The 16,253-nt window shown below is 39.3% G+C and overlaps 1 protein-coding gene across 10 annotated transcripts in view; it reads left to right on the top strand.

The window, feature by feature from the left end:
* Nucleotides 1-3,066: 3,066 nt before the first annotated feature.
* FAM135B (family with sequence similarity 135 member B) overlaps nt 3,067-16,253 on the top strand; it is a 274,657-nt gene continuing 261,470 nt past the window's right edge. For 4 of the 10 annotated variants that reach the window (XM_065054471.1, XM_065054466.1, XM_065054469.1 and 1 more), the window contains exon 1: nt 3,068-3,468. The gene's annotated coding sequence lies outside the window, so the exon portion shown is untranslated. Of the gene's footprint in view, nt 3,469-5,607; nt 5,715-16,253 lie in introns of those variants that run through there. The other 6 variants (XM_065054475.1, XM_065054472.1, XM_065054474.1 and 3 more) reach the window with 4 other exon arrangements.

Raw genomic sequence — 16,253 nt, 5'->3', positions numbered from 1 at the left:
TTCTGGAGTTCCCATGAATTGATCCAATAAAAGATAAAAGCTCTGCTTTCAGTCATTGGTTTCCACATACCACACTTTATTTAGAAGAAGTTACGTCTCCATGGTAAGCCACTCTGATTTATTTATTTATTTATTTATTTTTAACAAGACAGTAGCAAGCTAATGGCAAACAAGAAAGGTTATAAGTTTTGAAAGAAGTTAAAAATATTAAAAAGGACAAGAGGAGATAATTGGATATAATTGATCTACTCTGTGCTTTGGGATGATAAATAGTCATACACAATTGCTCATGGAAATATGTTTTGAAGTAGAGGGGAGCAATTTGTCCTTCAGCACCTGCAGTTCTCAGATATTCCGGGCAAGGAGAGAATGGTTTAGGGCTGAGAAATTCCAGTTAGCCCAAGAGAAGCAGAGCCCCAACCCCATTCATCTTAAACCATAAGGTAGGATTGAAGTGTCAGAATTAACAATTGGAAGATGTGAATAATTGGCTCTGCAAGCTGGGACTCATCCAGAGCCCTTAATATTTAGAGATTCGCTTAAGCCCTACAGAATGGGATTTAACATCCTTTCTTAATATTTTGATAGGGTGAATTATTTTAATTAAAAAATTTAATCATCAATAAAAATAACTGTGGGTACTCCAGATAGCTAAGTAGATGTTCTTTCCCATTTAGAATCCTACCATTTTTTTGGCCTCATCCCCATCCTACAGCAATTAATTACAGTTCAATCACATGGTGAGTTAGAAATTACATTCCTTTGATCTGCCTTTCATTCCTCACCTCCTAATTTCCTTGAACATGTATCTGGGCTCATGAGAAAGAAAGATTCTTCTCCAGAGCACTCATTATCTTGCATTCTTTTACCACATACAGTCCTAGCCATCTGCTTTCTAAAATACACAATTGCAGTTTTTCTAACCTCAGAATTTAGAGTAGTCTACAATGCCCTTTGAAAAATGGGTCACTCTTACTTGGAAACTCTTTTTTCCATGAACAGCAACTCCTGATACGCTACATTCAGCAGTGAGCTACTAGTCATATTTGAATGCTACCTTACTTTATTATCTTCATGTTTCCCACTCATCTGGGTCATTTAATTGAAAGGGATATAGGTATGGTGACTTACAGCAACACTGAAGCTGAGATTCTCCCTCAATATAGATGTGGGTTCTCATTGCCTGATTAATCTTACCTAATCTGTCCACTACAATTTTTTATACAGATTTCTCTAGCACAGAAATTTGAGGGTCCTTATTATCTGTTTATGTGTGTGGTGGCCTTCTCCCCTGACACAAACCTCCATTCCGTACCAGTGCCCCACCAAAACCAACCAAAAAAAAATAATCTTAGGCCAAATTATTGAACTGTTTCCTTTCTTGCTGACTCTGCTCTCATATGACTGGGAAACACTTAACTAAAGCCCATAACCCAGGAATTAATTCTGAGGAAGTGTAAGATCCATCACCTCATTAAAGCTCTTCTTTTACGTAGGTGAAGGTTTGAAACTATGTTGGTGTATCCCCAATAAAAATTTGCTCCTCTTAGCTGGAGTGGTGAGCTGCTACCAGCTGATTTGGGACCATTGGATAGTGGAATTACTGTACTCCTGCAACTGTGGGATACAGAGAATTAGTGATATGTGATATTCTTTCCTCTGAAAGCAGACATGGGTCTGGGCTGTGCCTGCTGAGGGATCAAAAACTTGAGAGTCATGCATGGTTGCTCACAAAAAACATGGAGAGCTCTTCCATCCGCTTTCTGTGTCTCATGTAAGATAAAGACTTCGTGCTTCAGCCCTCAATTATGTAGATATGAAGGACAGGATGTGCAGATATGCTAAGGTAATTGGGAGTCTAGGACCTTGCTTAATGAAATTAAGGTAGAGATCACTGCTTATAATTGGAAGAAAAGAAAGGTAGGACCAGGGAGGGAACCAAAATCTTTAAGTTGAATAATAATAGACTTTAGTAAATAAATGTTGGAGGTTGGAAGGATGTATTTATTTTTTTTTTTTTTTTTAACCAGTGAAAGTCCATATTGATAAACACCTTTGAAATGACCTAGAAGAGGAAAAAAAGTTAAATTAAATCCAGCAGGGAGATAAAATGAATGGGTTAATCTTGGATGTTCATCTTTCTGCTCCTGAAGAAAAAATAAACCCAAACCAATCTGCTTCTATGTGACTTAAAATTGAAAAGTTAAGACAGAGATAATGGGGAGGGGACTGGAACACTTGGAAATTGTTTCAGGAGTAAAAATAGAAAAAAAAAAAAAATAAAAGAAAAAAAGAGGGAGCTACAGGTTTAAAAAAAAGTTTGAAGTGTGATTCTTTGGAAATCTGACCTGCCCTCACAGCAGAGAGCAGAAAGGAAAAGCTCAGCACCTGAAACCAAAAAAATGCAGGAGAAATCCAACAAACAGCAAGTCCTTACTTGTGGAACTTGCATAGTTATACACATAGAGGGCAAGAGGGTGCATTGGGAATAGTCACACTGCACGGGAATAGAGCAGCTGATACCATCGGTGTTTGCACATCACCTCATTAACACCAGCAGGTTTTGCCAGGTGCTGTCTTGTTTCAGGGCTGAATGCAGCCCTGTCACCACAGAGTTATTTTTATCCATAAACAGGAGACTTTTGAGTTGGAAAGTACTTAATCTGGCAAAAAATAGCACATTCCTTTGCTTTTAAGAAAGACTCACAGCAGCTCTCTGGACTATATTCAGGTGCAACAAGCAAACCTTATGCTTGTTTTATTTGCCAGTACAGCTGCACGGGGCATGTTAAAATGCAGACAACATTGTGAAACATGCAAAAAACTTGTTGTTTGGCTTCTTTTATTTCCAGAGGAATGAATCACTCATAATTCCAGCTTCAGTTGTTGGACTCTGTTTCTCAAACATCAGTCCTGAAATACAAACTTAAAATGAAATAGTTCTGTTTCAGACAAAGGAAGTGGGGAAAAAAAATCTCTTGAATGTCATTTTTCCAGGTCTAACTCAGGCTGACAATGGTCAGCTATATGTTATATCAGAATCTCATTATTGCAGAATGTAGTTACCTGTGTCACTCAAGTAAAATTTTATTCAGCTGTTGTCTCCATCGTTCTCTTGTTGCAAACACCACTGTGTTAAATGCATATGTCTCTAAAGGGGTTGCTCCTCCTTATACCAATGCACTTGCTTCCAGAAGAAGCAAAACAAAACCAAGCTTCAATATCATACATATAAACTATATGCTTTGACATGAGCCACGACTTGCAGCAAGACAAGCTCAGCTGATGTTGTCAGTGATGCTGTGGGTGTAGATAAATAAGTGTGCACATGTTTGGGATCTTAGTCCTTCCCACCACTTAACATAATCTAGGCTGTGGTGGAGCTTCTTCTGAAAACACTCTGCCTTCTAGAGCATGTATCTTTATTTTTAAAAGGCATCACACAGAAGAGCAAGCTCACTGAAACTGGTAAGTTATTTCAACTAAGGATAAAGAGAGAGAAAAACAGATTTAGAAAGAAAGAATGAGTTATTTGTCATTGGAATAGGATAAAGGGGTAAAGTTAGGGTTGGAAATAGATGTTGCAGATCAGTATTGTTTTCTGTGCAAGGAGACGTTTCAAATCTCCTAATTGCCTGTCAGTCTTGATGTTAGTTCATTATTGTGTGAAATTTTTGGTTATTTTCTTCCTTTAATCGAAATGCATTGAAGTCTTATGTTTGAATGAGGTGTCAAGATCAGCTGTCAAAAAACAGCAGTAAAGAAGGTGAAATACTGTTTAATCTGTAACTTCATTAATAGTGTTGCATTCCCCTTGCTGATGGCATTCTGTTCTTGCTATCATATTGTTTTAGTTATTCAGTTGAGGCAAAGGTAACAGTTTAAGATATTTACTGATAAAAATGAGGGAAATTATGTTGTATGGAGCTTCCAAAAGTTATTTCTTCTGTGCTGCATGTGGAAATTTGGATGCTAGTCTACGAGCTTTCCTTGAGGATCTTGGTAAATTAGTATCTGTAATGAAGCGTAATGTAATAAAAACCTTGTTGAAACAAATTATTCAAACAAAATAAAAAGCGTAATCTGTTTGTTTATTTGCTGATCCCCAGTTTGACTTTCCAGCTCAGTGGCTTGTGTAAAGTTCTCCTGTAAGTTATGGAATTGTACACAGTTGTGTTAGGCTAATAATAGAAATGAAATTAGGATTTCTGACTTTTTTTTTTTTACCTTCTTGGGGTAAACTATCTATATGTCAGCTAGACAGCTGAGAGCAGCAGAAGCTGTCTTCAGGGAGTAGCTAGGAAAGGAGGAATGCTGTAGTGGTATATTGTTGTGGTGATAGTGACTTAGAGACGTGATACAGTCTTCTCCATTTGAGATTGACTGTTTTGGATCATCTAATAGGTTCAGCTGCTCAGCTGAGTTTGACTTGTAGGGATGAGAAAATCTAGAAATGTGATTTTTTTAATTTATTTTTTTTTTTTTTAAAGAGAGCAAGCTGGAAATAATTACTGTTGAGCTCAAATTCTTTGGGAAAGGATGGTCATCATTGGAGGAGAAAGAGTTTATAGAGTCTGTTTGGAAAGGTCTAAGTGATAGGGGACACTGTGCTCGCAAGTGGTTCCTGAACGGTGCAACTACAATGCACAGTCCTGCTGCAGAAAGTTTTGTGGAACAGCATTGCAGACCAGTTAAAATTGAATTAAATTAGTTGTTCACCAGCTTTTTGAAAACCACCAAGGAGGGCTGAAGGAGGGGAAATCCTCCAAGCAGAGTACTAGTTGTCAACATGCTGAGAACTACTGAAGACCCAAGGGAAGACTAAACATACATGGGTGTCTGTGGAAGAGCAGGTTGTTTGTTTTGGCAGTTGGGGTTTTTTGTATCTTATTTGTATTTCCTGGAGGGATGCTGGGAGAACCGTGTGGCATATTGCCCTGGAAGAAAGGCAGGATCATTTTCAGAGGGAATAGCACTTGTGGACACCCACTTTGATTGTTGTACAGGCTGGTTGTCTCAGCAGAGCTCACAAAGCAACAGGATGTGGGCAGAGGGATGAGTGGCATCCACAACAGACCATTAAAAGACTGTGTTTTCATTGTGGAAGGGTGTTCCACAAGAGTACATTGAGCAGCGCTGGTCCCAGGGAAAACAGCTGCCTACCTTCCCCTGGAGCAGAATGATTAAACTTTGCATCCTGCTTGACTCACCTGAAGTCTTGGCCTCCATGAAGCTTTTGCATGTCATTTATCCGGCTTGACTGGAATTTAGTGGTTCACTCATTCTGGGTGACCTTCTTTGTGTAGTGAACTGAGGTAACTTTTTCCATAGATCCTTAAGTGTGGAACTCTGTGGTTTTCTGGACTTGGCATGATATTGCACACACCCTTCTAATCAAAGGCAATGCCAGGTAGAACTTGCCAGAGTGTTAGCAGTGGTATAAACACAGTGTAATATAATGTGTGAAAGGAGAGACTTCAAAGGACTTTTAAACTGATGAGTGTTTTGAATGTTTAGTGACGTTACACTCCACTGAAATTACCAGAGAGGAAGGTGTGTGGTAGTGCAGGAAGGCAGCAGGTTCTGCGTGTTTTCCTGGGTGTTTGCGCATTTCCCCTCTCAGATGCCCATTACTGAGGTGGACTGGGGTGTTCTAGCAGTTCTGATATTGCTTTGCTCTTTTTACCTCTCCTCTGGAGATCAGATTTTCCCTGGTAGGTATTTTTTAGATCTGCTTGCCCTCCTGCTGGTATTTACTTACAGATTCATTAAGTACTATTTTTGATAATTAGCTTAATTAAGGACTCCTCAGCTCTGATAAAAGATTGTCTTAAAGCTTATATAATCCCTGTCTGGCTTATTTGTTTGCAGGTTAATTCTCCAACCGTGTTAACTTAATAAGATGTCTTTTAGTATTCTGCTCTATCTGTGTTACTGTGATTCTAATGGAAAGCTTTGCTGGGAATCTTGGCCAGCTGGTAGGCAAGGGGATGCCTTTGAGGCCACAATTTTTACACTTGTTTCAGACTTTCTGCAACTTCACTGCAGCACTGAAATCAGTGGAATGGACCCCCAAATTAGAAAAATCCAGGCTCTTTCTACAGATGTGGTCCAAACTATGCATTTGATTACTTTTTCAAATGGTATTTTTTACTCTGGATACGCACTAGATAAGACTCACGGGATGAAATAATGGTGTCTGAAGATTATTTATTGACTCTGATAGTACCAGATACCAGTTCCTCTCAGGTTCCTAGCTTGGGTGTTAAATGCTCAGGTGTCTGAGTTATTCACACAATGTGACACAAGACCTCTAGGAGACCTGGTGTCTTCTGCAGTAGCAGCTGGAAGCTAGCAGGGAAGCCTGGGGCACCTCAGATGGCATCTGAGATATTATTTAGCTGAATCCCACATGGGTCAGAACCTGTCTGATATAAAAGCATATCATCCTTTGCCATAGAAGAATCTTGTATTATAGCATATTTTATCTGAATTTGATAGCTTATATTTTATGTAGCATACACTGTGGAGAAAAGCAGTTTTGATGTCTGGCACTGCTTTTCACTGCTACAGTGATTAACAACGAACACAACTCTTCTGGAAACACAAAACTCTATTATGCCACAAGGTTTTAGTACTCTGACTAAAGAGAAATCTGTCAGATGTCCATGTTATTTGATATATCTGTGCATCTCATCTTAATTGAAAATAACAGGTAGAAATATAATCAGGGAACACTATGTAAAAATTCCTTTTTTACTGAATATCTGAAGTTTCGGAAAATAAAAGAGAAAAACCCATGGAAAATAAACTGAATAAAGCAAGAGCAGCAGCTGAAATACGGTGCGTTTCTTTGTTGTTGTTTGAAAGACTTCCCTAGGCACTGTACTTTTTGATGTTTTCTTGCATAAGCACCTTGTAACACAAGGCTGGACTGTGTTGTCATGGAGACTTTCAGGGTGCCTCATCATTTTGCTAGAAAAGACAAATTTCAGAGTGGCTGTCGTATTAATTTAGTCACAGGACCTGACTTCCCACTGGAATTATCTCTTCAGTCCTCATTCTTGTTTACACTAAATCTTTTTTATGCTGTTGCGGAGCGTAGGGGTGGTTGCATGTTCTTTTATGAAGCTGTCTTCATGTGAATCCACAGGGCACAGTGAAAAAGAGATAGTGTGAAGAGGGAATTATGACCAGGCTGAGAAATATGTGCAGAAAGGCTTCAGTTTCATGAAGGGAAGAAATCTGTGCCGCCGTCACCAGAAACCTCATTTACTGTTTGCTCTGTCATGTGGCACTGAGTGCCTGGAGAAAAACCTTCTAGTCCTTGTATATGAGATGTCTAAGATAAAAACTCAATAACACCATTATTCTTCTCTGTCATGAATCCAGATTCAAATCTGGAGTCCCAGCTGACATGAGAAATGCTGGGTTTGAATGCATTTAGTTGTAAAAATGGTTTGTGTGCATTAGGTTTTCTCTGCTGTCAAAGACTTGCAATACAGAGATGAAATTGCTTAGCACAGTGTCTAACATTAGGAAAGCTTTAGACCTCCAGGGCCAATGGTTGTAAATGGATACAGGTGCCTATGTGTCCTTCAGATGGGATTTGGCCCCACATTTATGCAGCAAAATGGATCTTACTCCTGCTGTCTGTAAACCTAAAAGGGTTTAAGAGAAAATGAACACAACTATTGCAAGTAGCTTCCAAACATGATTTTTTGCTCTGACTTATCTCTCAACTTTTGCTCTAACATCAACCCCAACCTTCTTCTTAGGGAATTCATAAATCCTCCTTCACCTCATCCTCTGCTTTTCCTGCCCCAGCTTTGTGTGCCCTCAGACCTTCATGATGCTCCTGCTGCTCCCTCTCTGCTCTGCCTCTCAGTGTCCCATCTGGGTGACACCAAAAACGTTACCTGACGCTGCCAGCATCAGGCATTTATGAAGAATTTACAGGGATGCAAATCTCTGTTTGGGCCCATCCCCAGGAGGTGTGTGTAGATGGAGCTGACATATGACACAAAGTACTCACAAGGGTATTTCAGACAATGTATAAAGAAAATGAACCTATGGCAGGCTGGGTTGCTGTGTCCTCTCTACTGTCCTTCAGATTTATTTCACCTTTGCAGGATATAAAGATTATGTGAAACCTATTTCAGGCTCATGTCCTGAAAGGACTGTTTGTCCCTATGACTCTTTTTTTTTTTTTTCCCTGCTTGTCCTCAACTAGAGGCAAATAAAAATGTCTTTGTGTGACTGCAAATTGTCAGTGTACATTCTGATAATATCTTTCCATATAAATTGATCTCAGGACTCTGGGATATGACACCCTCCTGTTTCAGGGAGCAAGGGGGTTACGCTTCAGGGTTTAGCTGCTTGGTGAAAAATATGGAAAAATATGTGGTTTACCTTTCTGAATGATGTTTTCTTCCATGTTAAAAGATTGGGAGGTGGTGAAAAAACAGAAAAATTGTGACTGATGGTAGATAAAGGTTCTCCAGTGCCCAAAGGGTTTTCTCTTCCTTTTTTTGCTTTCTAAACTTCTTTTTCAAACATATGTCCAAATGATCCAATCTACCTTTTGATGGCCCAGCACCCCAGATGCACCATCTCCCACCCAATGTACAGATGGTGGGTGCCCCAGTAGCAGAGCAGCAAGGCAGGATGGCAGCAAGGCCACTGCTTGCCCCAGGGTGAATTATGTGGTGGGGTTCAGAACTGTTGCAGGACAAACTGGTCCCTGTTACCTCCATATAGAATGCCCAAACTTGGGAGTGATGAGGCATAACAGCTTTGCAGTATCTGCTGTCCATGTTCAAAACACAGTGGCTATGCATGGTGTCCCAGACGCACAGGGGAGGGTTGGTTAGTAGCTAGTGACTGCTGTGGTTGGAGTAACACCCAGTAACTTCACTAGGCAGAGCTTCTGTTGGACATAAGGGCAAATTTGCCTGCTAGAGATATGACACATTTTGTCAGTCTCCATGTAGCTCCTTCTGAGTTTCAACTGAATGCATCAGAAACGCTGAGGAAAACATCTTCCTTAACTTATGCATCTAGGAAGACCCTCCCATTCTTGAGTCTTTTAGATCCGGAAAAGCAAACTGAGAATCTCACAAGAACTTACAAATTGCTCTTAAGTCTTCTGGGACCTGCTACTGGTATTCTCACACATAGTTTCCCAAAGGTTTGACACAGCGCCAAATTCCTAGAGAAGCTCACATCCATGGAAAGGAGAGTCATGTCTAAATTGTCAAACTGATTGCTTTTGTAGAGCATCTTGGCTTCTCTTCTAGTTCCAGCTTAAGTCAGTGGATACCTGTCAATCTACATTTCCTGTAAATAGTTTCCAGAGAATGATGTGTTCTGCTGAACAGCCCCATCCAATTCATCTTTATATCAGTGTTTAGTTTCAAGAAATGAAATGAGGTAGGAAGAGAATTATCTGATGTCCGTCCTCACCTGTGAGTGTGCTGTAGTCTGCAGTACTGAGACTCCCTACAGGGTATGGGTCCCTGCATTGCTTCTCAAGGGTAACCCAACAGAGAGGTGCTGTATGTTCTCCCAGCAGGATGCAAAACCTTTCTAAAAGTGGACATTTTATGCCTTTAATTTTTGATGCTTTTCCAGCAGAAAGTGTTTCAGTTACTGCTTTGTTGATCAGTGACATGTCTATTAAGGTCATGATTTTCCCATAGCCATTGAAAGAATTAGAATCAGATATGCAGTAACAGAAGAGGCCTGTTTATGGTCTCAGTGCAAGATCCTAGGCAGGTTATTTAAAGCCTTTTGACATGATACTGTTGAAAAACATATCCCAATTTTAAATGCTTTGAATTTTAAATGTGTTGAATTTTAAATGTGTTGTAGGTCCTTAGTCCCACTAAAAAGCCTCTAGGTCTCAGGAAAGCTAGACTGGGCTAAGTGCTTGACAATTGTTTTAAGCAATCTTCTGCATTTAGCAAGCCACCATAAATCTTATTTAGAAATGACAATGTACACATTTGTAAAATATGGACTTGATGAAGAAGACTGGAGCTTTTAAGAAGTGACAGAACTACTTCTTGTGGCTCTTTACCCGGCTCTTATTGGTGTCTCAAAATGCAGCACATTAGCAAAATTACTTGCAGTGCATCCTAGTAATGCAGAGTCCTTATGGAATAGGTAGAGATATTTCATATCCCTTAACAACCTTCTTCTACAAGCAGAGATTAAAACCCCTTAAGATGTATAAAATCCTGCAGTAATTTCTTTCTTCAAGAGACCTTCAAATCTATTGTATGTAATGATTGACTACAATGTCCCAATTGCATTTGCATACAGAGAGCTTGGAAGGGATGGATTGAATGATTTATTTAATTGCCTGTGTTCCTTACCTCAGATAGATGTGTATGTACCAGTTATATTTATCTGGTTGGTGTTCCTTTCCTCTCTGTCCTTTGGACTTGTTGTTCCCTGTGCTGTTACTCAATCAAGGCTTATGGAGAAAAAGGGATAAATAGAAGAAATTAGTAAGATGCTTAAGTAGTCTGTACCAGCACAGCAGTGTGGATGATGCCCAAGGACCCCTGAACATCTGACCTTTCTTTCAGATACTGCCGCATGCCTTGTTAGATAGGAAAACTGAGGTGGAGGAAGTAAGACCATGGAAATTAAAGAATTGCCTCACACTTGGGTTTTTATTTATCTTGATACGGCTTCAGAAAACACTTACCTCATCAATACCTGCGCAAAATGTTATTAATTTGATGCATGTCCCACTTTAGAGCATGTCTACTAGGCAGGGAAGTTCCGTTGCCACATTTTTAAAGTTTGGGAGCCATAGCATGCAATGGTGAAGTGACTTGGCTCATATGATTGAAGTCTGGTCTGGCCTGGGCTGAGATTCAGAGCTAGGACTTGACCAGCGAACAGAAGACTCTCTGCCATCTATGAAACTGCCCGCTCTGTCTTTGTGTCATTGGAATATGACAAACAAAGGTAAAGATATTTAGAAACCCACTGTGAGCAGACAAAAGATTATGATGAATGGGACTTGTAGTTGAATCACCACATGAGTTTTGATTTCCTTAGCCAGTAGGCTGAGACCTCTCTATACAGAATCATATGATCTCAGTGTCAACTTCTTTGCTTTTATTGCTTCCTTTCTCTTGCCCAAGGATGCACATATCTCTGTAATTTAGTAAGACAGGTGTTGTGACTGTAGATTACCAGAGCCCGGGGCAGTCTGAGAATTGCATGTATTATAATATGCCAGCTTGCAGCTACACAGCCAGCTCGTGTGGGCAAGGGTTTGACCTTGCTCCTCTGTTTTGGGATGCAATTTTGGATGCCAGAACGGAACACATTGCAGTCAGGCACTGCTGTTGTCCATAACATCTTCAGAGGTGGAGAATAATCTTATACCCTTCTGTCCATCTGTGAATGAAGCCAACGGCTAGACACTCTGACTTCTGTCACTTGAAATCCTGGGAAGATTGCCATGAAACACTCTGTTTCACCTTCCTTTCTGTCCGCCAGCTTTACTGCTGCCTGACATAGCACTGTACACCCAAGGCCATACAAAGTCAGAGAGTTCTCATGTAGTCAGGATGGAAATTTTCTTATTGTGGTCACAGTTCTGCCCCTAACCTAATGATCAGTTTTTGTGTGTCTCTGTACGTATGTCATTTTAAATATCTGATGCCATTATGAAACACTTGCCTGCCAATCTCAGTGGATCATCATGAGGCTTAACTAAATGTTTGCAAAGTATTCTGCCATTCTGAGACACTAAGTGCTACAGAAGAAAAAACATTACAAATAAAAAGTCTATGTAAGCTGGGAAACCAGGTGTCTACATTGGGAAAAAAAGTAAGAGTGTCTATTACAGTCACTTACTAGTGCACTCTGCAAGCGCAGAGTAACTCATGAACTTTAAGAGATATTCCCCAAAGACAGATCCTTGGCTGACGTAAGATGATGTCTCATGTAAAACAAGTAAATTGAGGGTGTGTAGATAGAGAGCCAGAAAGTGAGATTAACTCTGCTTGATTTTGTTTGTTTGTTCTGAATGCTTACCATGTTGTTGTCAAGATCTGATCTATTCACTTAACCTCCCTCTGTAGCCAGGGGAGGTAAAGGAGGTTTTTTTGACATAGCTCTTTCTTTGGAACAATATTATGGAATCATAGGTAGTCCAGCCCCTGAGCTGTGCCCTGGAATTTTCCCTAGGAAGGTTTAGGCTGTTTGTTGCTTTGGTATATCTACATTGTATATATCTAAATAGTCTGTGTCTCAAAATGTGAATCTCGTCAGCCAACAGGCTCTAGAATTATTTTGGAAATTAACATTGTCATAAAGAAATCCTGCAAATAGTCATGATGGGTCTATCATTCTGTAGTGTATTTGAAGTGCTACGATAAATCAAAAATATCTCTGATTAAGATTAAACTTTGGTCTCACTGAGACCATGAAGCTAATCTTATTCCAACCAAAGACTCTGAAAATGTTTTTCACAGAAACTGTTCCCTAGAACATGAGTATGCTGTTTGGATAGTGGTGTTTGGTGCTTGTGTGGTGTTTTGGTTGTGTTGTGGTTTGTTTTTTTTGTTTGTTTGGGGTTTTGTTTTTTGTTTTGTGGGTTTTTTCATATCCTTCCCTGGGAAAAGCAACTAGCACTTATGTGTCACTAAGTGGCAGCCATAAAGGAAATCAGCTACATTTGTCTTTGCTGTCACTAGAGGGGAGCAATCCTAAAGGGAAAAGATGATGATGTGAATCATCTGCAAGAAGAAAATAAAATCTGCACAGTCTCCAGGCTTCATTTGCACTCCAGCACAATCACAGCTAGTGGGAAAACTCTAGATATTCTTACCACTCTTGTTTTTATTAGCACCAATCTGGAATTAGTACCATATGTGGTACTATTAGTCACAGTGCTATCTGAGAATAGATTACAAACATCACGATAGAACATCAGGGCAGAAAAATTGAGGAAGATTTCAGACATATCTCATGTTCTCTCACTGGGACAGTAGAGCTTGTTTTGATCCTCAACACCTTGGTATGAAAGACAACAGGTTCATATTGCTCAGAAGGAATTAACAGCAACGTCAAGTGCATAAAATATTTTCCTGGGAAAATACTCCCATTTTCCTCTCCAGAAGAAACTGTACAGTGCACGTTTTCAGAAAATTATCGCAGAGCTGGCAGGCAGTAGTGTAGTAGATGAAAGTGATGCTGGAAGACAGAAGTAGTTAGAGCAATGGTGGGAAGAAGTAATGGCTAAATGTTGGGGTCTGTTAGAGGCAATTGGACTTGGACCAGTTGGTAGAGGCAGAAAAAATGCTAAGATCTGACATGTAAGCAGCGATTAATGATGTTGCAGTTCCTGTTTGTCCAGCATAACCTTCCTGAACGAGACTTGATTTAAATGGGGAAGCTTCCTGATGTTTACTGAAGACTGAGTTTACTGAATTTAGTTTAATTAGAATTAATTAGAATTTTGAAACAACCTGCCACCCTTGTCTCTGTCACTCCTTAACACTTTTATAGGACAGTAAAATTACAAGGGCAATTAATATATACACACTAATGCAGAAGCTGTAAATATTTTCAGTACGGTCAAAGTATCTTAATAAGCACTTACAGCAGCGCTCTTAGCTGTTACTCAGATAAAAAGATTATGATTCATTTCAACAGGTGTTAAAAGCATTTGTGCTTTTGGAAGCATTTGAAGTCATGGTGATTTGTGCTTCTACCCTGGACTTAATTTTCCTCTTTCTTTACTAGTGTGTGTGGCTAATCCAGTGTACCCAATCATTAAGGCAAGAAATCTTGCAGGTAAAACATAGGCTGGGGTGGGTCAATAGTTCTACTTGTTCATTCCTGTTTTCTCTTTCTGTTCTACCACTACTATTGCCTTCTGTTCTCCAAGAAGGAGGTGGGACTGGGAATGAGCTGGAAACGGCATCTGTGCCGTGTGGCCTCACACAGCCTCTCACCTCTGCTTGGCCAGTTATCCACTCCACAGTTCATCAGCACAAATTGATCTGAAGTTACTCATACTCTAGTTAATTAGGTGAATTACTGGTACTTGTAGCTCAGTGCTTTCTGTTCCTCTCCCCTGTTCTCTATTGATTTCCAGTGTCTCCTACTTGTTTTGGAGGTAAGAAGACAGCAAACTGTGAGGACAGTTGACGTTCTGGGGAGAGGACTTAGAAACAGGTCAAGAGATGGACCTGCTGAAGCAGAGATGGTGGGTGGAGTTGAGGCCTCAGACTGATGGCAATAGTGGAGTATTCTGAAGGTTTGCTCTTAAAAAAACTGGGAATCACTCAACTGTTTTTTTTTTTTTTCCATCTGGGATGTAGAAATATTTCAGTGGTGTGCACCATGTTTGGTTATAAGACATGGAAATGCATAGGTAGACTTCTTTTTCTCCTGGTCCAAGTGTTTGCAGTGTTTTGTGACAGATGAAGAAAACCAAATTTTAAAGCTTTTTGACTCCTTCACTTTATTGTTTTGTTTGTTTGTTTTTCCTAAATCTCTTTCTTGTCTCTGTGTTCAAATCAGCCTGCTAATACACTAACTGCAGAAAGTTTTGTAAAGAGATGGATCCTGTAAAAATGCTTTTCGTGGTGTGCTGTGCATCCTGAATTTGGGACTGAACTCCTTAAACCATTTTAAGAACAACCTGAGAGTTGTTCCTGGGAGTTCACTGAATCTTGAGAGTTCATTAGTAACAGAGATCAATCAGTGAAAGATGAACACAGGCATATTGAAAAGGAATAGAAATCGGTGAAAGCAGAGATACCTATGTTTGTCTGTGGGAATTTTTTTTAGAAGCAGCTGCAATAAAATGCTCTCATTTCAGATCTGTCAATTTGAAGTGCTAAAAATTAATAAAGCTAAATTATAATGGGTTCTTTTTCTATCTCAAATTTGACTTTTTAGGGATTACATTTGAAAGATTCTTCTCTAACAATAAGGATTAAATATGCTACTTGAAAACTGAATTTTTCACTTCAGACCTCTGTTTCTGCAGTGAGGTAATTTAAGAAAAACAGCAAAGGTTGTCAGGCCTCAAAAGAAAATGGCAAGTGAGTAATGGTAGTGCTGCAAAGTTCTTTCAGATTTTAAGAAAACAATTGCTAAATAAAGCTTAAAAAAAAAAAGGCAATGAAAATAAAAGTATTACTTTATTGTGAAGCTTAAGGCTGACTTGCATATTGTGTAAAAGTGCATCAGGTGTCTAGCAATGTAGGTTCTAAGCTCTCTATCTGCTGTACCTTGGCAATTTTAATCTGTGGGATTTGGAGCGAACATCTAGGCTCAATCATTACTGATCAGTGGGTTCTGGATTTGCACAATCACAGCACTGACAGTTAGGTAAACACAGGATGCATCAGAGAGATTCTGTAAGCAGAGAGTAGAGGAATGGTTCTCAAAGCAGTGGCATATGCAGCCACATGACCGGGAGATCAGCTGGACGGAAGTTCAAAATTGCTTCATAATAATGAACAACACAAATGTTGAGGCTGTGGTGAGTGGAAGGAAGCTCAACCCTCATTTGAAGAGCAATAAGTTACTATAAATTTATCATGGTAGGAAAGCAGGGCAAAAGCTTAAGCCTTGGTTATACATATGGCTACGTGAAAAAGTTACCATGAGGTAGACAGTCTTCTACACAAAATTTGTCATTGAGATAAAGGCACCAGTACAGACTTTAATAAAAATTAAAATAAAACCCAACAAACAAACAAAAAAAAAACACCACAAAAAAACCCAAACAAGCAAACAAAAACAAAACAAAAAAAACTACCCATACCTGACTTAAACAACAGTGCTTTTTTATACTTTCAGCTTTATAGTAGTTTGATGTAGCCACCTAATGTGTTCCAGACATCCTTTTATACTAAATGTCTCAATAATAAAAGCTGATGTTCTCATTCCCATTAATGCTATGAAGATCTAATGCATAATCGATACGATGTACAGTAAAAGAAAACCAATTATTAACCAATATGTTAATGAAAAAAAAATAGCTAGAAAGATTGAGATTTTTTTTTGGCCATTTATTGTGTGTGTTTAAACTCTAATGAATCATGTGGGGTATCTTTTAGAGTTTCTCTAGAGAAAAATGAACAGGGGAGTGGAGAAAAAACAGAATGGATTGGGAGACTTAATTGCCGTTGTCAGTCATTCACAACTCAAATCCAGCCTCATTTATGAGTGAGGAAAAGATTTTATTGTCTTATGTCTGTGAG

This window comes from Columba livia, chromosome 2, assembly GCF_036013475.1.
Source record: "Columba livia isolate bColLiv1 breed racing homer chromosome 2, bColLiv1.pat.W.v2, whole genome shotgun sequence".
Taxonomy (NCBI): domain Eukaryota; kingdom Metazoa; phylum Chordata; class Aves; order Columbiformes; family Columbidae; genus Columba; species Columba livia.
The sequence above is the reverse complement of the archived record's forward strand: the minus strand, read 5'-3'. Positions and strand labels throughout refer to the sequence as shown.